General features: G+C 40.1%; 1 protein-coding gene across 1 annotated transcript in view; it reads right to left on the bottom strand.

The window, feature by feature from the left end:
* LOC124155504 (neo-calmodulin-like) overlaps positions 1-22,129 on the bottom strand; it is a 110,031-nt gene that overhangs the window by 81,884 nt on the left and 6,018 nt on the right. The window lies entirely within an intron of this gene.

The following is a 22,129-nucleotide window of genomic DNA, read 5'->3' as shown; positions in this document are numbered from 1 at the left end:
GTTCCAATCCGTTGTTGACAGGATGAGAGAGATGGGAGTCGTCAAGTGAAGATGGACCACGCCGTTCGCCGCGATTTTTCCAATTTACGAGTGGGCAACGTCCCGAAAATAGGATCGGCGGTCGAGCCGGATTATCTCTCCTTTCTTCCGACTAGGATTTTGGTAGAATTGAGGTCGACGCTGCCACACGAGCCTCGTGATATCTGCTGTGCTAAATTTTCATTCGCATTTTATTCTTGTCCGGGGGTAGCGTGATAATCACAAGAATAAAAGATCAAGAGGAAGCAAGGATTATGCTTTCCGAATAAGTTCAATAACGTGGACATCCTTTTTCGCTCAGTTTCTCGAGCTTGGCTTTCCTCTTTCTGTTTGTAATATTCTCTTTAGTTACCATTCTTCAGTGTGATTTTTAGTAGTTTTATAAATAGCTTAGTAAGCGATGAATGTTTTGGGCAAAGCCCGTCAATATTTTGAAAAATCAATACTATCAAGCATAGAGAACTGGTGGAATTTCAACATGGTAGTGTGGAGAGGAAAGGCAATGGCAGGTTCCTTAATTATTCATTGATACAGTCGGTTTCGATGCAAGGCTCGATGATGATAACACCTTTCGAAACCAGTCGCATCAATAACCGTGGAACTTGGATTTGCTTTTCTGCAATATCAATATTTTTCCACTTTAAAGAATCAGCCAACATCTATTTTTTAAGGGTTTATATAACTTGATATATTTTTAGGTCAAATAAGTAGGTTTGATTCAAACTAAAAATATATCCACTCGGGTTAATGAAGCTCAAGATTTTATGTGGCTATTATTAGGTTAAAATGGTATACTTACAATTAGGGAAAGCCAAATATCCGTGGAGGAGTGTCATTCACGCCGCAAATACCTTCTGTGTAGCTAACATTTCTTTACATGGTGATTATGCAGTGTAGCATGAATCAAAACCTACTTGTCAACGTGTAGGTAGATGTTAAATTATTTATCAGTAGGACATTGATTACTGCTCTTTATCATATGATGAATATCTCAATGCTATCTCTTCTTAAGCCCATATTAGAAGAGGCCAATAACTGAAAACATTGTGATTTAATCAATATTGATATGATTATAATCTAAAATAGTGTTTACTTTTTTATTTCCGGGTGCATGTTTCGTAACCTTTCACTTAACACCGAAACGAAGCTCTTCGACCGACAGAGCGTTTTTCTTTCCATTTCTCAATGCGTGGATTGAATATTTCACGAAGTAATCGTATAGTTTTTCCTGCATGGCGAGTTTTTACCAAATAAAAAAAAAGAAAAAAAAAACTATTTTTTAGGACAACGGCGCGGGTTTGTGGATAGAAATTCCAGAGGTTCGCAGTGAATGATGGGCAATTTGGGATCAGATGGTGTCGGCTGCGGTGTCCTTGGAACTGGAATGCCTCCCGAGTTCGCTCTTTTTTTGTACTCCTCTCGCTGCCCTTTAATGCTGTCAATTTTTCGTTTTCATCGTGGGGATATAAATTGAGGCGAGGGCGGGGACTGGGTCCGAAGGGAACTCAAAGGGAAACTAATTAAAATTCGATGGAGTCGGGAGAGAGCGCTGATTATTCGGCAAAAAACAGGAGTAGTGGGTTTTTGATGTTACAGTTTGCTGTGTTGGTTCTGACCTTTTCAGCCGTCACGTTCTAGGTCAATGAAGGGAATGTTTATATTATGGAATTTGAAGAATGCGATTGAAGCTTTCTGCCGATAGATAATTTTACACTTAGGATACCCTATGCAGGCTTCCGCGGGTCGATGAGTATGAAGATACGTCTCTTTCGGGTAATACACCGCGTGGGTCCATTGTTCTCGGACGACAGTTTCGCCGGCGTTACAGTCGGCTTCTTCAGGTCAGTGAAGTAATGATGCAGTGAATTGGCCGCCTTATATATCTGTCCGTAGAGGCTAGGTCATCTGTGATTGGCTGTCGCTGCTGTTTCCCGAGAAAAACGAGTTTTGCGTGGAAAAAGACACAGCAGCGACAGCCAATCACAGATGACCTAGCCTCTACGGACAGATATATAAGGCGGCCAATTCACTGCATCATTACTTCACTGACCTGAAGAAGCCGATTATAACGCCGGCGAAACTGTCGTCCGAGAACAATGGACCCACGCGGTGTATTACCCGAAAGAGACGTATCTTTACACTTAGGATAATCTTCTGCAGTTCAACCAAAATGATTTTATAGAAAAAAACTCACAATTCATGAATAGTTGTCCTCTCTAAGCGCTTCATCTCTTTAGCATGAAATGGTGCTTTTCAAATCTGACTCTGGGCTTTCAATGTAGATATTGGATTTCTAATATTAAAGCAAATGACTGTAATACGCCGAAAATAGTTTACACCTTCACTTTTTTTAGGAGCAGTGCAAAATCTTCATGGGATTGTAATACAAACCAATAAAGTAATTTGTCTCGTACCTGTGACGTGATCCCTAACGTTACAGCCATTGAGACTACTTCTCCCTTTCACTATTGAGCCACCTTACCTGTCCTACAACAGGTAAGGTGAAACTATCCGTCTCACCTTACCTGTTCTATTGACAAAGGTTCTCAGATTTTTTTAGGAGATATTTGAAGATGGGCATAATGAGATTAAAACTTGAAACAGAATTACGGGAAAAGTTTTAAGAAGACTTTGCGAGTTTGCGCTGCCTCATAACACCTCAGAAATATATACATCGTAAGTTTTATTTTACTAATGACATGATAAACTTTCACCCGGAAGGAGCAATAGGTACTATGCTATGGAGAAAATAGAGAGAATATAATTCTGTAGGTGAAATTGTTTTCAGATTTGAAAATTGAAATTGGAGTAATTCATTTTTGCGTGATTTTAAGTGTAATAACGGTGGAGGGTTATATTACTTTTAATAATATCCTATTCTATACATGTTTGATGAGAGTAAAATTTGATGTTCATTGGGAAAATAGCTTTAATTGAAGGTTTTTTAGTTCTTGTCTCAGCCGTCATATGAAGACAATGTTCTGGTATGTTTTATATTTGTTATTTATATGCATATTATAAATTTATATTTTCTATTTATACTAAGGATAGGCCCGAAATATTTCTCTTTATGCTCATTGAACACGAAAACCTCAAGAATAGACTCTGTACAAAGGTAGGTATTAAGTTTGCAATTTGCATAATCACCTTTGTGTTGGTAAATATTCAGGATATAAACGAGTGTTTTATGTAAAGGGGCGTGGTTTTCAAAAGCCTTTAGTCGGAGACGCAATCTTGTGCATCTGTCTCCAGCTCATTATTTTTCTCACCCGCTGGCGAGCAGGACAAATATGTCATATGCACGGCCGCCTCAGCGTCAACGTGGGCGACGCCATTCCATAAGGCTCCGGGAATAAATGTGTCGCTGGCTCTCAAAGCGACCTCTCACTCCTCCTGAACAACCCTGGACCACTATTGAGAAGCGCGCGGTAACAGAACGAGCTGGCGCTGCAAGTGTGGTCGAGAGTGAGTATGACGGCACACTTTCACTCACAGTTTATCTCAGGATATTTTTTCATCTAGTTTTTTTACCCCAAAAATCCACATCATAGTGATGGAAGTAGTTTTTTCTTGGCCTCACAATTAGGATTCGGGACACTTCGGGCGTTCATGATTCACGAGGTAATAGCCGAAATAATATTCTTTATATTCATATTACCCTTATCTAATTGTATTTTCAAGAGTAGAAGGGAGGGAAAAATTCATCAGATACCATAAATGGAATATGTTTCTCTATGGAAACGAGGCTCGGACGTTTACAGGTTCAGAGATTTCAATAGTGGAAGCATTATAAATGTGGTGCTTCCGATAAATTATGAAGATAAAATGGATCGACCGAGTTAGTAAGGAGGAAATCTGAAAAATAATGGAAGAAAAGAGTCTTCTAAATCCTTCAGGAGAAGACGGGACAATTTATTTGGCCACATTTTGAGGCACGACAGTCTGTGAAAACAATTGCCGAAGGACAGGTGGAAGTGAAGAAGGGCCCACTGCCCTGAATGAGTCAGGGCCGTGGGGACATAGGACAGGTAATAAATGACGTGAAAGAGAAGAAATACCTCTCCGTGAAATGAATGGCGGATAAGAGAGTGGAATGGAGAGCTGCGTCAAACCAATCTTATGATTGTTGACTTATGATAGTGATAATCATCATAGACCACGGAAACCTCAAATAAACGACTTACTAATGCAAGTTGGCATTAAGTTTGCATTTTTTATAATCACTCTTTTTTGGTAAAAAATGGCAAGTGCACTCGAAGTTCGAGAATTCTACAGAGGAAAGCGTTCCCCTTTTCTCGACCAAACATATTCCCCGTATTCATGTGAAGTAATTTTGTCAAACATATCCGAATGTAAACAGATCGGTCTACATATAATTGACCAAAGAACCCGACTGGAAGACGAGTCCGTGTCGAAACCAGTGATTTTTCTGCCGCAGAATTTTCTTTCATCGCATACTTTTGGTAATCTGTTAAAAACTACGAAATTTATCCCTCATGTGTTAGCTCTCCCATGGAATGAACCTTCAAATGTTACAGTTCTAAAAGAAGCTATTTTACAACATACAAAACGCAATAATTTCGTTTTAGTCCCCCTTCTTTAATTTTGCATGAAGTATTGCAACAAGTAATTCATTACTTGGGCACACTCGTATCTCTCTTTTTCTACTATGCCTATTCCTTCAAAGGGATGCCATGGCTTTGTGGCAGTGAATATTTCTGTTGACAGAAACTTCAATTGCTACAGATTCTCAGACTCTCGATGTAGCTCTATATAACTAACAAAAATAATTTAACAGTTCGTGGGAATATAATGAAGTAAAATTGGTTAAACGACTTGAAAACGTGTTTGGATCATCATTTTATTTACCGTAAGTCCTTGCTGGAAGTATTTTTCACGAGCGTTTTCGACTGAAACTTTTAATTCCCCAAAGAATTCGGTTTCTTAAGTAGTTGAGCAGTCCTATAATTTCCACATTACTATTGTATGTCCAGCATATCCCCATACAGTGTACAAATGCAATCATAGAGGATTTTGTCTCTCGGACTTTATCCCATATTTTAGTTTTTGGGAATCTGAAGGACAAAGAAGCGAAATCATCTTGGTCTCCCTGAGGCCGGTTCTTCACATGGGAGATCCTCTCCTCACATTTGGAGAGAGACGTCACATCCTCGCTGGACCATGCCTGCGGTTATCGGAGAGGAGCGTGAGCTCCCTGTTATGAACTCGGCGTCGTTAGCGCCTGTTCGCCGAGGATGCGGCGTCGCGATCAAACATGGCCGCGGATATGATGACGAAAGTGGGGCGAAAAGAAGTCTTCTCTCCGTTGGATTCTCCAAGGCCGCGGGCGAGGTGGATTGTGGCCGAAGGAAACGTAGCCACGCGAGGGTGAAAGAAAGAGAAAGATGTGAGATTTCTCCCCTGCCTCCTTCCTTTTTATGACGCCATTCCATGCCCACTCACGCCGTCTCCGTCGCATCCTTTGACGTCCCCGACGCTCAAAACGATCCCCAATAAGTATTTCCGAACCTAGTTCATGGCTAGACGGCAAAGAAAGGAATATCTCGGTAACGGAAGTGGCCTATTTATCCCATGACATATCCATTGCAAATATTACCACATCACCTAACACCAAATACCAAAAGGATATCAACCGCTATACTTCAGAATATAGAAAAATGGTAATCATGGACGTGGTTTTCCAATTTTTTATTTCACCTCTGCAATCTGAAATTCCATCGGATTTTAATTTCCTCCTACGTGAATTTCACTGCCGTTCACGCGGCAGGCAAAAAAAAACATCTCTAAGATGTCATCCTTGAGCATTAAGGAGTACCACAACGTAGAGCCCGAAGCATTGATGTGGCTTTAATTTCTTCCGTGGGGTTTTCCGATGGATAATTATTTTGCAATGCCCTAGCGGACGTCTTAAAAACTATTTTCCCACACCTTCAGGGCCAGAGTGAATAATATGAAAATGGAACTAGTTTGAATATCCTGAAAATCTCATCCAGTGTAATTTTTGTTCGGTAAATTTATCGTAAATTTATATTCAGTCTTATGAAATGCAGGATGCAGCTACTAATTAAAGTAAATGCATGTATTCATTACGCTTAGCCCTGACGGTTCGGATATTTATGTGATAAATGCTGACTGAAGAAAAATCAAAGTGAAAAGGCGGTTTCCACTGGTCAAAGAAAAATGAACCCAATAAAATCAACTTCCTCAGGAGAGATATCGTGGGACAGCATTTGAAATGATACAAAAAGATATAAATAATGAGATAAAGATACCATATGATGATTGCAAGTCAATCGAAACTCGTCTAGTAGAGCTATGAAATAAAATTAATTGGAAAGTATGATATCTTTTTTGTATCATTTAATAAACGCCCTGTGCATATTGCATTTTTATGATACAGCTATTCATGTGGTCAAGTTAAATGCGTGCGAGATTAACCTTACCTTCAATCAATCATAGTATTCTACCGAGTAAGGTAGGTTTCCATGGAGAACTAAGAAGTGATCTGGGACCTCCCTTTCCGTCCAGCACTGCCTTCTTCAATTCACTGTAAGGCCTACTCCCTTTCTGTCTATCTAAAAATGATATTCTCTTCCTTCCCCTCCCTCGTTTCCCTAACGTTCTACCCTCGAACACCTTTTTCAACATCCCCTCCCCGCTAAGCACTAACTCCATCCATACCTTCTGTCTCCTCCGCATCTCATCTAAAAGCTGCCTCTCCTCGCCAACCATATCCAGCACTTCGTCGTTCCTTTTCCTCTCCGTCCATTTCACCCTCTCCATTCTTCTCCATACCCACATCTCGAATGCCTCCAATCTTCTCTCGTCTACTTTCCTCAATGTCCACGTTTCCGCACCTAAGGAGCTACACTCCAGATCAAACTCTTCACTAACCTTTTCTTTAAACTCTTACATAACGATCCTCTCAGAAGCTCCTTCCTGTTCATGAATGCCTCCATTGCTAGTACAATTCGCTTCCTGATGTCCTTGCTACTGTGTCCGTTAACGTTACCTTGGCACTTTGAAAAACAGACTGATATCGCAGGTCTGGGTGTTCTGAGGATCCCTGGCCATGCTTCTGATCTAGCATTTGCAGCTAGCGCATCGATTCTCCTTTCTGGAAGGAATAGATGGTCGTCCACGTGAGGGGGCAAAATCGCGTAGTCTTTGCTCCAGATTTTCCGAGGCCGCCGACGGGTGGATAAACGCCCCCAGCCCGCCATCCCCCTCGCCGCGAAATACCTCTCGTGCGGACAAGTGTCGCGGTGGGTGTGGGATCGGATGCGGCTGCTCCTTGGCGGCTCCCTCCCTCGCGAGGATTTTGAGCGAGTAATCACCGACGAGTGTCCGCATCCAATGCGGCTCCCCCGGGGTGGAGACGGTAAGATATGGAAGCTCTTTCAAGTGTCGACGTCGGAGCAGGTAGAAAAGAAACTGGGAGATGTCAATCCAGAACTTTTTTTAGGCGTGCCCTTGACAGTAATTCGTTATTTGGACATATGGTAGCAAATAAGCCTTTTAAAAATTTTGGTTTTCGTTAGGTCTTCATTTTTTATGAGCAATAATCATTTCAAAAACTCTAAAAAATATTTTGATAAAAAAAACTTGCTAAAACATATTCTTATGAAAAGAGTAAATTTGTAATTGTAGGTGAAATTTTTTTTAAGCAACCTCCGAATTTTGTGCTTTGTCTCCGCGAATTTTCTCCCAAACTTGCCACTAGACCTAGGAGGTAGACCTATATTCATGGACCTAGTGGTTCTTCTAGAAAGGAGAGCCGATACGGTATCTATAGAAAAGAGATCAGAAGCATTGCTATGGTTTTTAAAATCATCCGGGACCTGGGATATTGGTCTGTTTTTCGAATTATCATACGAAAAATGTTTTTTAGTTATTTACGTTTTAGATTTCCAGATAGAGCAAGGGTTTCCACCAATATTACAGTGTTAATGACCCCTAGAGTATATTAAATTTAATACGTTTATTATTTGTTTTAAGACGTTTAATTATTTCAATACATTTCCAAATAATTTGTCTTTAAAATTAACTGATTCCATAAAAATAGATTCAATATTGGAAGTGTATATTTTTTCCTATGCTGTTTTGGAACTCTTTTCACCTGGCCTCGGTGGCGGCGGTTCCAATCCTTGCTTGCCAAACCTAAGGTCGTGGGTTCGAGTCCCGCCTGGATAGCTTGCCCCTATCCAGGGCATGAATGATTGTGATAGACAATTGCTATTTTTTGTAGCCTTATAGTGCTATTTTCGGGGTGATGAATATAAATGAACAATATTGAAAACATGGAAACTACGAGAAAACCAAAATTCCTCGATGCGTTTGTTGCAAAATGTAACAATGTAACCCAAAGGCTTGAGCAAGGAAATCTTGAACCAAGTACTGCAACTTCGTCCCTGCCTATTATGTTTGTGGCGCCCCGGGAGGCGTGGGCGGAGGGAAGGCGAAGCTCCCTCGAGTGTCGAAATCGGAGAGCAAGATGACGAGCGCCTCCCGCGCTCCACTTTCGTCCCAGCGAAAATGTTTCCCGAATGGCTGTTGCGCCGACCGCATTTTTTCCTCCTCGAAGCAGACGACGAGGATTTTTTCGCCGGGCTCGTCTTCTCCGCGAGGGTGTGTGAGTGCAGTGACGGGAAACGGCTCATCATCAGCCCGGACTATCAGTCCAACAAGTCCCTAGTTTCGGCCCGAAGAGCAATCATATTCGCGACAAATCTTTTTCCTCTTGCGCGTTGTGGAGCTTCCTGCTCGTATCTTGCCTCGGATTTTCTGGTCAGAATCTCAACGGGAAGAGGTTTTAGGGTGTTAGTTCCGGAGATACGGACTAGACTGTGGTAATAATATTTTGTGCTCAAAATACGGTCTTTTCATGAAGGCAACTTCGGCCGTCGCTTTGAAGAAGCTCGTAGAACTGTTAATACTAACTTAGTACTTATCCACAATAGTTTCGTACGTCCAAGTGGTTTCAGCACTGCTGTGCCGCAGTCACTTGAGAATGCCATAGAAATACCGTAACTGGTTGGTCAAATGAAATAAATATGGGGATTTAAGCGTTCATTTTTTTCGGTGTAAGGTCCTTCAGAAAAGTTTGAAATTTTTAATATTATATCAATGCGTTGAAATTTCCGTACAGTAAAACTTATAAGTTTCCTAGATAGTGTCCTACCTTAAATGACTCAGGGAATTTACAAAAAACCTCCAAGTTGGAACTTAGGATGCATTTTCGAAATAAAATTACGCTACGCACATATTGAGAACATACAGTAATAATTTAGAGGAAGAGAAAAATCACGCAAAAATTTCTCAGATAATTTGTAATAACGTGCCTTAAAAATAAATTTAATTTATTCACGTAAGTGCTCTTCCCGGTAATAATTAAATAGTTTTTCTTTGAGATTAGACGGAGAAGAGGAATTTTTACAGGTAACGATAGGGAATTCGAGAGATTACAACCAGAGATAAGAAAAGATTTAAGATAAGTATTTTTCCGAGGCGCAGGGCTTAGGAGGTATTCTGTCTACTAACTGGAAAGGTAAGTGGAAATGATTTTAAACAGTTAAAGCAGGGATCTCATGTTTAGCAGTAATTATTCCGAGCGAGCGAATTCTCTTGAATTAAATTTTGGGATGCTGAAAGGAGGAGGGGGCGTAAGCCCTCCCCTTTAGCCTCCCCCCCCCAGTCTTTGTCCTCTCGCCCTTCTGCCGCCCTCCTCATTATCCTCTGCGCTCGCTGAAACTCGTTATCTTCTTCAATCGAATCGAGAGCGAGGCTGTGTGAATGAATGCGAAGACGCGGCGATGCCGTCTTTCACGTGGTGACTACACACGAAGGGACAAGCAGGACGCATGCATTGGTTTATTTAAGGAGCTTCGACCGTCACCGAAACCTTGTGAAAGAAAAATGACCTCTCTTTATTTAATAAATAACGAGAATTAGTATTAGGGATTTATGCCGAAATTAATTGGAAGAGATAACGACAGCTTTACGTTAACCTTTACGTTTTATGTTAATTTTAAATTTTATCTTCGTAAAAATTGAATTTCAACTACGGAAGAATTGAATTCTTTTGGCCGTAGCGTCATTTATTTCATCTCGTCAATACTGCAAATCCAGAATTTTTAGTTCCACATGACATCTATCAAATGCCTTTATTGTTCCAGTGAAAATACGGATTGCTATCACGGCAAAATACCTTTCTTAATTTTCCGTTTTTTGTCGGATCCAGAATAATAGGGACGTTCTAATTCGATTTTCTCCATATCGCTCTGAGAGATATCTTTTCTTAATTGCTCAACAAAAGTAAGCATGGCTCGTAGCTTTTGAGTCTTTTGCCAAGGATGGCGTTTCATAAACAGCTATCAGTGCTATGCGATTTCATGTGGTTCCCCATTGGCTAACCTTTAAAGATGTGTCTTTAATGTAGTGTAGATTATGATGAATTGATATGCCTGCCCATTTCTATAAAGTAAGTTACATATTTGAAGTGAGTAAAAAAATCATCCAATTATGCGCTCAATTACTGAAATTGTTGACTAAAGTAGTAGTACTGCTTCTTTTCGGAGTCTTTTACTCATATTTAATAGACCTCAAAGCAGAAACTGTGGACTATTTTTTATGCCCACATGGCGAGGAACCTAATTTACGTCCCGTCCGTGGCCATCATTTAGGGGAATGCTTAGACGCCATAATATTTGCTCTCGCATTAATCCTCCGGATGGATCATCCCGAAAGCCAAACCCTCGCTCGCGCCCTCTTCGGGAGAGTCAACAATCGATGGGATCCGAGATCCCTGGACCATTCCACCCTGTTTGTATATGTTGACGCATCGCATGGATCCAGCGGATGCGATAGAGGTGGCTGTAAACCCCGACGGGAAAACAGCAAAGCGATCGCTGCACTTGAGCGTGAAATGATCGAGGCTATTATTCTTCAGGGCGAGAGGAGCGGCCTTTATGAGACCGTTCGGGATTCAAGCGAAGTTTAAGGGTGAAGAATCGGATCCTCCCTCCGTTCAATGAAATTGTTAAGGTTCTAGAGTTGCTTCATACGGGTGAATGGTGACGAAAGGTATCTCAGTTTCTTCAAAAATGGCGTGTGGACCTGTAGATTGGATCTAGAAACTTTCATCGAGTAAATTCAAGCTAATTAAATTTCCAGAAGTTGATCATGAGTTATAAATTATGAAGAGTTTGCTTTTGGTCCTGTTCCAAATACAAGTCAACCGTATTCATCTCTGTTAAGCTTTCATTATCATGCTGAAAGAGAATAAAAATACGCAGGTGTTAAAAAATTAGACGATTGAAGAATTGGGCCCGCAATCCGATCTTGGTTGACCATTGATGATGGCGATGCTGCCTTGATTATCATTGCCTTTTCTGCACCGCTGATTCTTCCTTAGGATTTATATTTCTATGTAGAACCGCGGTCGTGATTAAATAAATATTTATGTGGAAAAACAAAGTTCATTTTCATTCATAAATTTATATTTCATTCGCGAATTTGCGAGGCTCGACACATGTGGAATCTTGACGAAAAAATCTTCAACCGTCTCAGATTGGTCGAAAATACCAGAAAGTAAGAAAAAAACGGATTTTAAAAATTTATTTGTATTGAAGTGATAACATTTTGTTTAAAAGCTTATATATCTACCTATAGATCTGCCAGATTCCCGAAGAACAACTTAGTAGCTCGTCTGGAAGTGTTTCATTCCTACCTTCAATGTAGGAAGAAAATCTAAGCATTTCCATGACATGTTTTGATTCGGCCATTTTTTCGCGAAGGGCAATGTATCGCACATTTCGGGTCACGATTCCTCATAAGTTCACTCCGTTCATCATGCTATGCTGACAAAATATGCGTGGTATCTTCTCGTGCATCAAAAGTTCAGCCGTCCTTCCGTGAAGGTTATGGCATTTTTAGCAGCGCCACATTAAAGTCTTGCGTGGTCATGTGAATCGATTACGGTAAACGATAACCTATTATCTTAAAAAAACTCAGCTGCCACCCTAGCCGCCGTGCGCTTGCAAAAATGCGCTTGAACGCTGCGTGCCTATTTGGATAGTCAACCGACTGGCGACGGACAGACGGGTGTTCGCCACGTGATCGCGGCAAGTATTCATCTACATCTACATAATACCCCGAAAGCCGCCCAAAAGGCGTGTGGCAGGGGGTGTTAGAACACCAGCGGTCTACGGATAAAAAATGAAGTGCTCAACGAAGTTGGGACTAGCATTTATTTAAGTCCTTTATGGTTCGGGGGAAAAACGAATTCCCATATCTATCCGTTCGGCAAAACATCTCTCTTAATTTATCGCTTCTATCGGACCTGGAAATATAGTGTGGCTGTAATATTATGTTCTCCGTGTTGCTCTTAAAGATTTCCATTCTCAATTGTTCAAGCAATCTAAGCCTAGCGCGCAGCCTCCGAGCCTCCAGCGGCTCCCAGCCTAATTCGCTTAACATCTGGGAAACACTGTCTGTATGCCCGTAGCAGTTTTTGACGAAACGCGCAGCCTTCCTTTGTATTTTATTCAGTTATTGCTGTGATTCGTAATGGACCTGGTGGATGTTGTCATCTTGAGTATTTTTAATGTGTGAGGTATGTGTATTAGTTTGGAAATCATCGATCCGAGGGCGCATTTCTAAACCATAGATATGCACTCCTTGAGCTCCTTGAAAATTTGCGAGTCAAAAACTACAACTTCTTTCGCCACTGGTTTAATTTGAGGTAAAAATTCAAACATTTTTTCAAGCAACATTATCTATACTATCGGTCACAAATACAGCAATTATAAGTGGTGAAAGTTGACGAAATTAATAGTAACAAACACTTAAATTACATTGTGAAGTTTTGTTTGCATTGATATCCACAAAATGTATATCATTGGTTTTGATATGCTGGATTTCGCAAAATTTCAATGCAAGCAATTCTGAGCTATTTAGGCAGCACATTAGAGGGAAACGGATACAGTAGTAAGGACATCGGGAAGCGAAATGCTCTAGCAAAGGATGCGTTCATGAACACGAAGGAGATTCTGAGAGAATCGTTACGTAAGAGTTTAAAGGAAAGGTTAGTGAAGAGTTTGATTTGGAGTGTAGCTCTCTACGGTGCGGAAACGTGGACACTGGGGAAGGAGAATGAGAGAAGATTTCGAGATGTGGGTGTGGAGAAGAATGGAGAGGGTGAAATGGATAGATAGGAGGAGAAACGACGAAGTGCTGGACATGGTGAGTGAGGTGAGGCAACTTTTAGATGATATACGAAGCAGACAGAAGGCTTGGATGGAGCGAGTACTTAGCGGGTAGGGGATGTTAAAAATGGTGTTAGAGGGTAGAATGTTAGGGAAACGAGGGAGGGGAAGGATGAGAATAGGATTTTTAGATGAATTGAAAGGAAGTAGACCTTACGGTGAACTGAAGAAGGCAGTGCTGGAAGGAAAGGGAGGCTCCTAGATTACTTCTTTAGCACTCCATGGAAACCTACTTTAATCGGTAGAATACTGAAATAATAATAATTGTATTGACGAAAACTGTGGAAAGTTTCAAACTTCCGTACTCGAGAAAACCATTAGTGAGGTTTTGGCCTGCTTTTTCCGAATTCAGCACACAGCGCGTTTGCTTCGTGCGCCGTGTTGCCGTGGTTCATCGCGGTATTTGAGGATTGTCGAGAACTTCCCCATCTTCAATGTGTCCCCTGCGATGGCGGAACAATCAGATGGCTGCTGAATGGGCTCGAAGCCAGGCAAGACGAAGCGAGACAATTTTTTGAATCGCCGCTCCCTCCATTATCATCGATGAGGCTGCCAAGGCCTCTTTGGCTGAAATTCGGTTTTTTGTGCGCACGTTTCGATTCAAAGTCCAATGCATGGACCTTAATTAAATGAATTTTGAAAGGAATCCTGTTATCTTTCGCTGGAAACCCACTATGCCGGAAGAAACTTTTATTTTCTCAGTCACTTTTATGCTTTTAAAAATACCAATTTTCCCCTTATTTTTCCTCGCTCGACCCTCATGCTCCCGGAAGTTCGGGGTAGCCATTTTTGGAATCTGTAATTTTCTTTTTTTTAATGCTTTTCACGAGAGATCCAGGATAAATATCTCGAGAATTAGGGTGAAAGGGCTTTCATCTTGTGATAATACAGGTTTCCAGGTTGTAGCAAGAAATGTAGTAATATAAAACGGACCATTTTTCTTTGAATATGATAAAATAATGAGATAAGGTCAAATATTTGAAAGCTTATTTTTAATGAAAGCAATATTCTCAATAGATTTAATAGGCAAGTCTTGGAGTCTACTAATAGTTACTTTTACTTTAATTTAGCATTTATTTTCTTTTGGATTTGAATTTTACCAAAAAATAAATAGGATTCAGTTCGAAAATTTTAATAAGATCGTTTATTTCCGTAATATATGTCAGGTGATGCAATTTGGTCGACTCTTAACTATAATATCTGATTTTTTCATCTCTGGTATGCCAACCGTTTCAGCATTTTTTAGTAAAGAGAGAGTCGCTTGCTTAGTTGATTAAGTTTTTTTCCCTTCATATCATCAGTTCATCGAAATATTATCAGGAGCCAATCCGAAAATCATGATATAGAGGCCGCATCGTAAAATCAGATAGAGACGCCACGGAGAGAAAATATTGTGGCGATAAATTTCGATAAGGTGGCTCATTCGTATACGGTCGATGTTTACGCGCTCTTTCATTGCCATTGCCAGCCCACCGCATCTGCGGGCTCTATTCAGAAATTTATGTTCTACTCCGCCGAAACTTCCAGGGGTGCCGAAAACGGAGGAAATCTATTTTCGCCCTCTTCCCCTGGCACCATCGGCCACTTCTCATCTCCAATGGCCCCCGGCTAGGCTCCCTGATTGACCCCTCACACCCTCCAAACCCACCCTTTTGGTTGGACCATTTTGTCCAGAACGTTGCCCTTTCCTCACCCACATCACTCTCTACTCCTTATCATCGACCCTTACGAGTGGGCTGATACTTCCTTCAGCTCCAAGAATACGAAGGAGTCTTTTATTGGAGCCGAATTCCGCAAACACAAGACTTACCCTTCTTGCCGGAAGAGCGCTATAAGACCTAACACTCCATACTCTGAAGGATTGTCCCTTAGTCTCTCTTAAACCCTTTCTAACCCAGAGCTTATTCTGGAAGAAATTAACTGTCAAGATTTTTCATTTTGAAAACTTCAATATTTTACACTCAATTATAATTATCGTGGCAGCTAAATATTTCAATTAATTAAAATTTATTCAACAAAATAATGGGTAGTTAAGATATTTTCTAAACAGAGCTAAAAGTTAAAACATTTTTGATGTTGCTTAGAAGCAACATTGGGTTATAGAGGGTTAACAGTTCATCGTCCTATTTTACCTCATTGCATCTATCCAATATCGATAGCAACTTAATGTTTCTCACACTCCAATGTATTGGCTGAACATGACAGCTTACTAAAACTCATACTTCAGTGTAAAAAATTTAATGATTACTTATTGATATATTCTACCGATTAAGGCAGGTTTCGAGAGAGTATTTAAGCAGCATTCTGACGGCCTCCCGTCTCTTCATGGAATTTCTTCTTCAATTCGCAATTGGCCCACTACCTATTGTATCTGAAAACCTCAATCTCAATCACTACCCTCCAGTTCAGACCCATACAGATAATTCGGTCCATTGTCAAACACTAGTGGTCATCATCATCACTGGTCAATAATCCTAGGATTGGTTTGACGCAGCTCTCCACTCAGTTCTCCTATCAGCTAATCTTTTCACACCTACGTATTTCTTCTCTTTTACATCTCTCTTTACTTGTTCCATAAATTTTGTTCACTCCACACTAGTGGTAATACAGGTATAATGATTTTTTGAAAACAATTTATATTTCTTTTCTTCGTCACCAGGCACTAGCGACTCCACTGCTACTAATAAATTATACTTGTAAAATTAAAATTAAATAAAAAAAATACAACTTTTAAATGACCACTCATTCATAATTTCTCACACAAATATTTCCAATGCCTTCTTGCAAGTAGTGCCTGAACATGATTCGAAGATGAAGTCAGTAGTTGTTCGAGCAGTGATAAATTAGAGGAAAATCGCGAGTTGAAATTTGAGACCTAAGGAACATAAGAGAATTCCGAGGATAGAACTGAAGTAGGAGGAAAGGTATCATCATGGATAGTCCTGAGAAAAAAATGACCGAGTATGTAATCAAAGACCTTTGGCTTTTCGATATCCAGGTTCCAGAATTCTCACAGCAAATGTAATTCAGGAACCTGGGTGGGTTAGTGGTCTGCGTAGTGACCCAGAAAGCCAGAGGGCCGCGGTTTGATTCCCGGTCGAAGAGGAATTTGTTCTCAAGGCGATTTATGTAAATTACACCGCTGTTTAAGCGGCAAGCTTGAAATATTACGTGGAAGGAATGATATAAAAAAAAGAATGATATGACAAATTTTATGAGATTGAAGGGATGATAGGTAGTGAAATTTTATCGGTAAAAATATCTAAAAATTCCAGTGGCTAACATTGCGAATATTCTAGTTTGTGATACGAGGTTACCTCTCATTTAATCTATGAACATTTTCACTTTCCCAAGTAAGGATGGAGTGCACTACTCGAAATTCTATCCATTAACTCTGTTCTTTTCTTCCGCCCACTCATTATTCTTCCTTCTCCATTTCTTTTCCGTATCCCCTCTCTCGTTAGTACCTGCAAGATCCATCAACGCCTTTTGTCTCATCTCTGAATTCTCTCCAAGTTTCATCTCCTTTCCCACACATATGTGTAGGATCCGGTAAATTATGTCTCGAAAAAAATGGTTCATTTTCTACGTTTACACTTTTGAGGGAGGCGGTGGTCGTTATGCCTGGAATGTGGGTCACTTCCAATGTGGTGACTGGAGCGAGACCCTTTGGATTATGGCACTATCTTCATGTGGGTGCTATTCTGTAATCAACTTGATTCTCAGCGAAGGTGCTATGCAGGCATAGCCATGCATCCGTATTTGTACTGAAATGAAATACCAAAGATGACAAAATACTGCTTGAAAGGGTCAAGGATAGTTTCTTTGGTCATTTTTTAGAAAATAATAATATTCAGCGAAAATGTGTAATTTGGCTTTGAGGTTCTGATTTTATGTAGTATATCTGCTACTGTACCACTCACAACAATATGTTCAAAATTACGCAATGGTTCGTAAAAATTGGAGACGTTAAAGGTGGCATCAAACTGAAACGCATACTTGAATGCATAAAATTTTATGCTGGAAAATTTAAAAGGTTAACTGTATTGATATATTCAGTGTTATGGCCGGATTTTCAATCAGATATGACTAAGATCAAGTTGAGAAGATTTTACAGGAGCAACTTGGGTGCACGTATTTGGGTTTAGTAGTCGACTTACGTACTATGCAATTGAAACCATTCGGTTACCTAAGGATATGTACCAATTATCCTAAATTAAATTTTTTTATGCTTCTCTTGGTCTACTGCGAAAATGAGGCCGTAGTCTCGAGGCGTCTCACATAAAGGCAATCGTTTGTGCTGCAGGTGGGATTCGAACTCAAGAGACCGCCCTCAAGTTTTCCGGCGAGCATGTCACTCATTGAGTCGGCGGCAGGCCTGGGTCTAGGTCAGAACAAGTGACGGCCTCAGCGGGCGTCTCGCATCCACGAATGAAAGGAATAAGTTGTGAGCGCACATTGAAATTCACGGCGGCATCGGAAGAATTCAAATCATCAGAGACTAAAGCGATTTAAGTCCGGGAGCGAGGTGAACTCGCGCGAAGACGTCATCGTTGATGAGTGACGAGGGAGTGACCGGACGAATAAAAACGTCGCAAAAGTCATCAGTTGCGCGACCACCGTGCCCGTTTCTTTTCAAACCGGGCGCGAGGATTGAAGGAGGAGGTTGGTGGTTGCTGAGGCTGGGAATGAGGGAAGGGTCTTCGCTTACCCAAGGGAGGGAAAGGAGGCGGTGATGATTGCTGGAGACTTGCTCCTTAGCTCCCCTCCCTTCGGCCGCGGCTACCCTCCTCGTCAACCCCCGCTCATCGCTTTCCAATCCGTCCCTCTTGCAGCCGCACAGGACAAGGAGTAATCAAGGCCCCTACGACTTCCCTTCGGATTCTCTCTCTCTCTTGCCCTGGGGATTATCCATCACCCTTCCCAGAGGGCCCTTCGCCCCTGCTTTCAGCGGCGAAGTGGAGGAGCATCTCGAGGTTTCTTCCGCGCGTTCCTCCGAGATCGTAGGTGGAGCTTTTCCCACGGAGAAGCAGCCGAGAGGAAGGGAAAGCAAAAGTCAACCGATCGCTTGGATCTCGGATCACGTCCCGACACACGTTGCCCGGGTAATTGCGGAGAGCAATTTTCGAACCGACAACCCGAGGAATGTAACGTAGTCCAGGCGTATTTTCAATGGAAAACTCTTGTGCACTTTTTCTATTTTGTGATATTTCAGGATAAAACTAAAAAAATGAAATTCGTTGACTGGTATTTCAGTTATTCATTGCTATTTAAATACTTAGTGTTAAAGAGAATGGCATTGAATCCTTATAATTTAAATAAAATGGTGCATTTCTTTAAAAACCAGAAACATATCATAATAAAGATATAATTATGATGTTTCCCAGGAATTATCAACGAAATTTATACTTCATAGATCTGAAGAAATTTTTTATTATCAGTTTTGCTTATTTCGAGGCTCAATAGTAAGTTAGATCAAAGAAGATAAGAAGACAATAGTGTAAAATGTAAATCTTTTGTGGCTTTAATTTCCACGATAAAAACGAGACCTAACTTATTTCATGTCCTAATGCATGACGCTGACCCAGTAATTTGTCTTTGAGAGTTGCTATGGACTCTCAGAGATGAGCAATTACATTTTCAAAGCGATAAAGGTGTGCTCCATAGAATGCTTTTGTGGCCATTCGTGGAGAAAAGGAGTGGATGCTTAATTTGGAACGAGTTAACCCCATTACCAATCAGTGCAGTACTTTTTTATCCAATAGATATTTTTAACTGGAGAGCGATTAAATATGATCCTTATGATTCGACGTGATTACCAGAGCACATGAGGCTATGGACTTGCGGACTTCCGTGTATATCCTTCTCTCTGAAATATCGTTAATGCTCTCTTTTATTGAGCGGAGCAAGCGTTTAAAGATGGCACTGCCTCCTATTTTATCTCTCATTGCAGAAGGTACATACACCTCGTAAATTTTTCAAAATTTAGTTTGAAAATTGTACGTCTACACTTTCACCCAGATAGGAATTGATTCATTGCTCCGTGTTTCACTTCTCTCAAGCGCTTCACCTGAGAAGTATTACACTCGTTACTAATTTATCGGTTTAATGAGCAAAAATTAAGGAAAAGGTGCGCATTTATCAAAAGATTTATCCTAAAAAGTACCCTAATTGGAAAGAAACTGATGAATGTCGATTGTGATCCTCATACTCGTAGCAGTCATTAAAGTCGGGTGCTAGAGCCCTACCACGCGAAACATACATGCCGTATTGTTAGGTAGAATGGGTTCGGCTGTGCCAGGGTACGCTAGTGACAAACGTATTAGCGAAACTATTGGGAATAGCGGAGTTTGCGAGGGGAGAGAGGAGCAGCATGCACATGTCAACCTGAGTCACAGTATTGCGTCAGCTCCCGCACGTTGTAACCACTAACAAAGGTCCATATTGGTTTTCAGCGGTCAAAAGTAAGCATTTTCGTTCGATTTCTTTTGATGATAGCTGTTACATGAATATAGATAGAAATTTGAGTGGTTTTCCTCGATGTAAGGTAAAAATTATTGTTTTAATAGCTGCAATTACTTTGTTTGTACGTTACTTTGTATCGATATGGCATTAGTCGTAACTGCTACGTGTACCCCGTTTTTTCAATCAATAAAATACCTTAAATATCCTGTTCTATAATTCTCCGGCAAAAAGTTAGGATTTTTAATAAAATAATCTAAATTCTATATCAGTTTAGCATATCATATTCGTGTATTAATACAGAAGCTCGGGTGTATTCATCTTTTACACCAGGGTACCCATAAATTGGGAAAAAGAATTGCATAATGAGATGACATTTATCCGACTTTTGTCAAGATATATTTGGTATTTTTTCGTATTCTTCTTGGAATTACCACAGATTTTTCATTTTTTCCATATTCATTACTTTTTTTGAATTTAGTTTTATGTTTAGTTAGCTTAGTATAGGATTTGAGTGCGTCTCAGAATTTTGGTTTTGGTTATTTTTAGGAACCTTAGTCATAAGGTGGAAAATTTTCCGGAATCGTTCAAAGTAGAATTCTAAATTAGACAGTAGAGCGACCGTGACTGCCTTAATATGAGGCGAAGAAGGTAAAATGTGATCAAAGGGAACCGCAGAGCATCTATCAACGAAATTTTGATGAGAAGCCATAAAAATTCGAAGAGACGTAATCAAATGTATTAAAATTACTGCAATTATCGCCTATGTCAACGACTCTTTAAAATTGACCGTGAGGATTTTGTTATGGAAAGGAATGAAAATAGCCTTCAAACAGGAGTCATTTGGGTCAATCTCAGTGCTTCATTGGACCCATTGAACGGGGGAAGGTGGTTTAACGGGTTTTGGCTTTCCTTTCTTGGACGGAATTGATGCGTGGTGGGACAAGGTCGTATCTCTACCTCTTGAAGTGGGAGCTCATCTTCCCGAAAAGGCGTGAACGAGGTCGGAGATGCTTCGATCGCTAGGCTCCCGAAAGGGATATTCCGAGAAGCGAAGTGGGCCCCGCTGGGCCGTATCGCTTTCAGGGCCCTTATTCCTATTGCCCTTCGCAAGGTTTATTCAGTTGAGGACGGTTTAGCGAGCAGAGCTGTGGGTGCCTTCGGGAATGGGGAAAATTGAATGAATTCCTCGCGGGATAACAATCGTGCAGAAAGTTTCTTCTCCAACGTTTCTACAGTTTTTTCTGCCTTCTTTTTAAAGAAATGATGCTGAGACATCTTTTCAAAGACAGCAAATAAACCTTTAATCAACTTATTGGAATTCAGAATCTCAGCTAATCTGAAGAAAAATAAACTTTTTTTAAATATGCTGCAAATTTAGATTTTAAAAAATTTCTACAAAACCAATATTTGTGCTTTGAAACAAATATTTCCATTTAATTTTTTGAATGTTACGATAATTTTACGTGATTCTTAAGAAATAATTTTCTTCACGCAGCGCCAAGTTTACGTTTTTGAAGCTATTTAATATAATTTATTTAATATTCTATCGGAAGTCAATTCCATGATGCTCAATTAATTCTTGCGTAAAAATACATATACTTAGAATGAATTGTGTTCATAAAATACCCTTTGATCTTCAATTCAAAAAGAGTAATTTCTATTGCAAGTAAAGGCTTGAGTTTAAGCGTCATTGAAGAGGGACACCTCTGTTTATCCCTCTTTTTCTTCTTCATCTTAGTAAAATGGAAAGAAAGCGTGAAAGTTCCACCAAAAGGAAGAATTTAAATCATTTAAGAATTCAGTAAAATCCAACTTAAGCCTTCTGCCACTAGCTGTATAGCTGCACAAAGTCCTGCTGTACCTTTTACTCCGAAAATTACACTAAATGACTGCATAGTATATCTTTCATTGAATAAGATAATATTACCAACAGTGAAATAATTTTGAAGTTGAATCAACACAGTCGTCTTACGTCTTTGTGAAGCCCACTTATTATGTAAACTAGCCATTTAATTTTAATGCACATATTAGTTGTCTTGCCTAGTGCTAGTTTCCACTTAGGCGATCTATTTGCGAATCATGAATGTTTCATTTTGAGAATGAACCTGAAGTAAACCCCGACGCACAGTGGGCTGAAATCGAAAAAAGCTGTCCAAAAATGATTTTTTTCACTTTTTAATTTGGAAAAAACTATTATATTTTCAAATTATAGAATGATCAGTAACCACATTACTGAAATAATTTTATTTATAACTAATTTTTTAAAGCAGGAGACATCGGTCAATTTAATGAAAAATGATCGCAAAATTTTTTCCCCATTTTTTGAAAAAATGGACTGA

This window comes from Ischnura elegans, chromosome 3, assembly GCF_921293095.1.
Source record: "Ischnura elegans chromosome 3, ioIscEleg1.1, whole genome shotgun sequence".
Classification (NCBI taxonomy): Eukaryota; Metazoa; Arthropoda; class Insecta; order Odonata; family Coenagrionidae; genus Ischnura; species Ischnura elegans.
The sequence above is the reverse complement of the archived record's forward strand: the minus strand, read 5'-3'. Positions and strand labels throughout refer to the sequence as shown.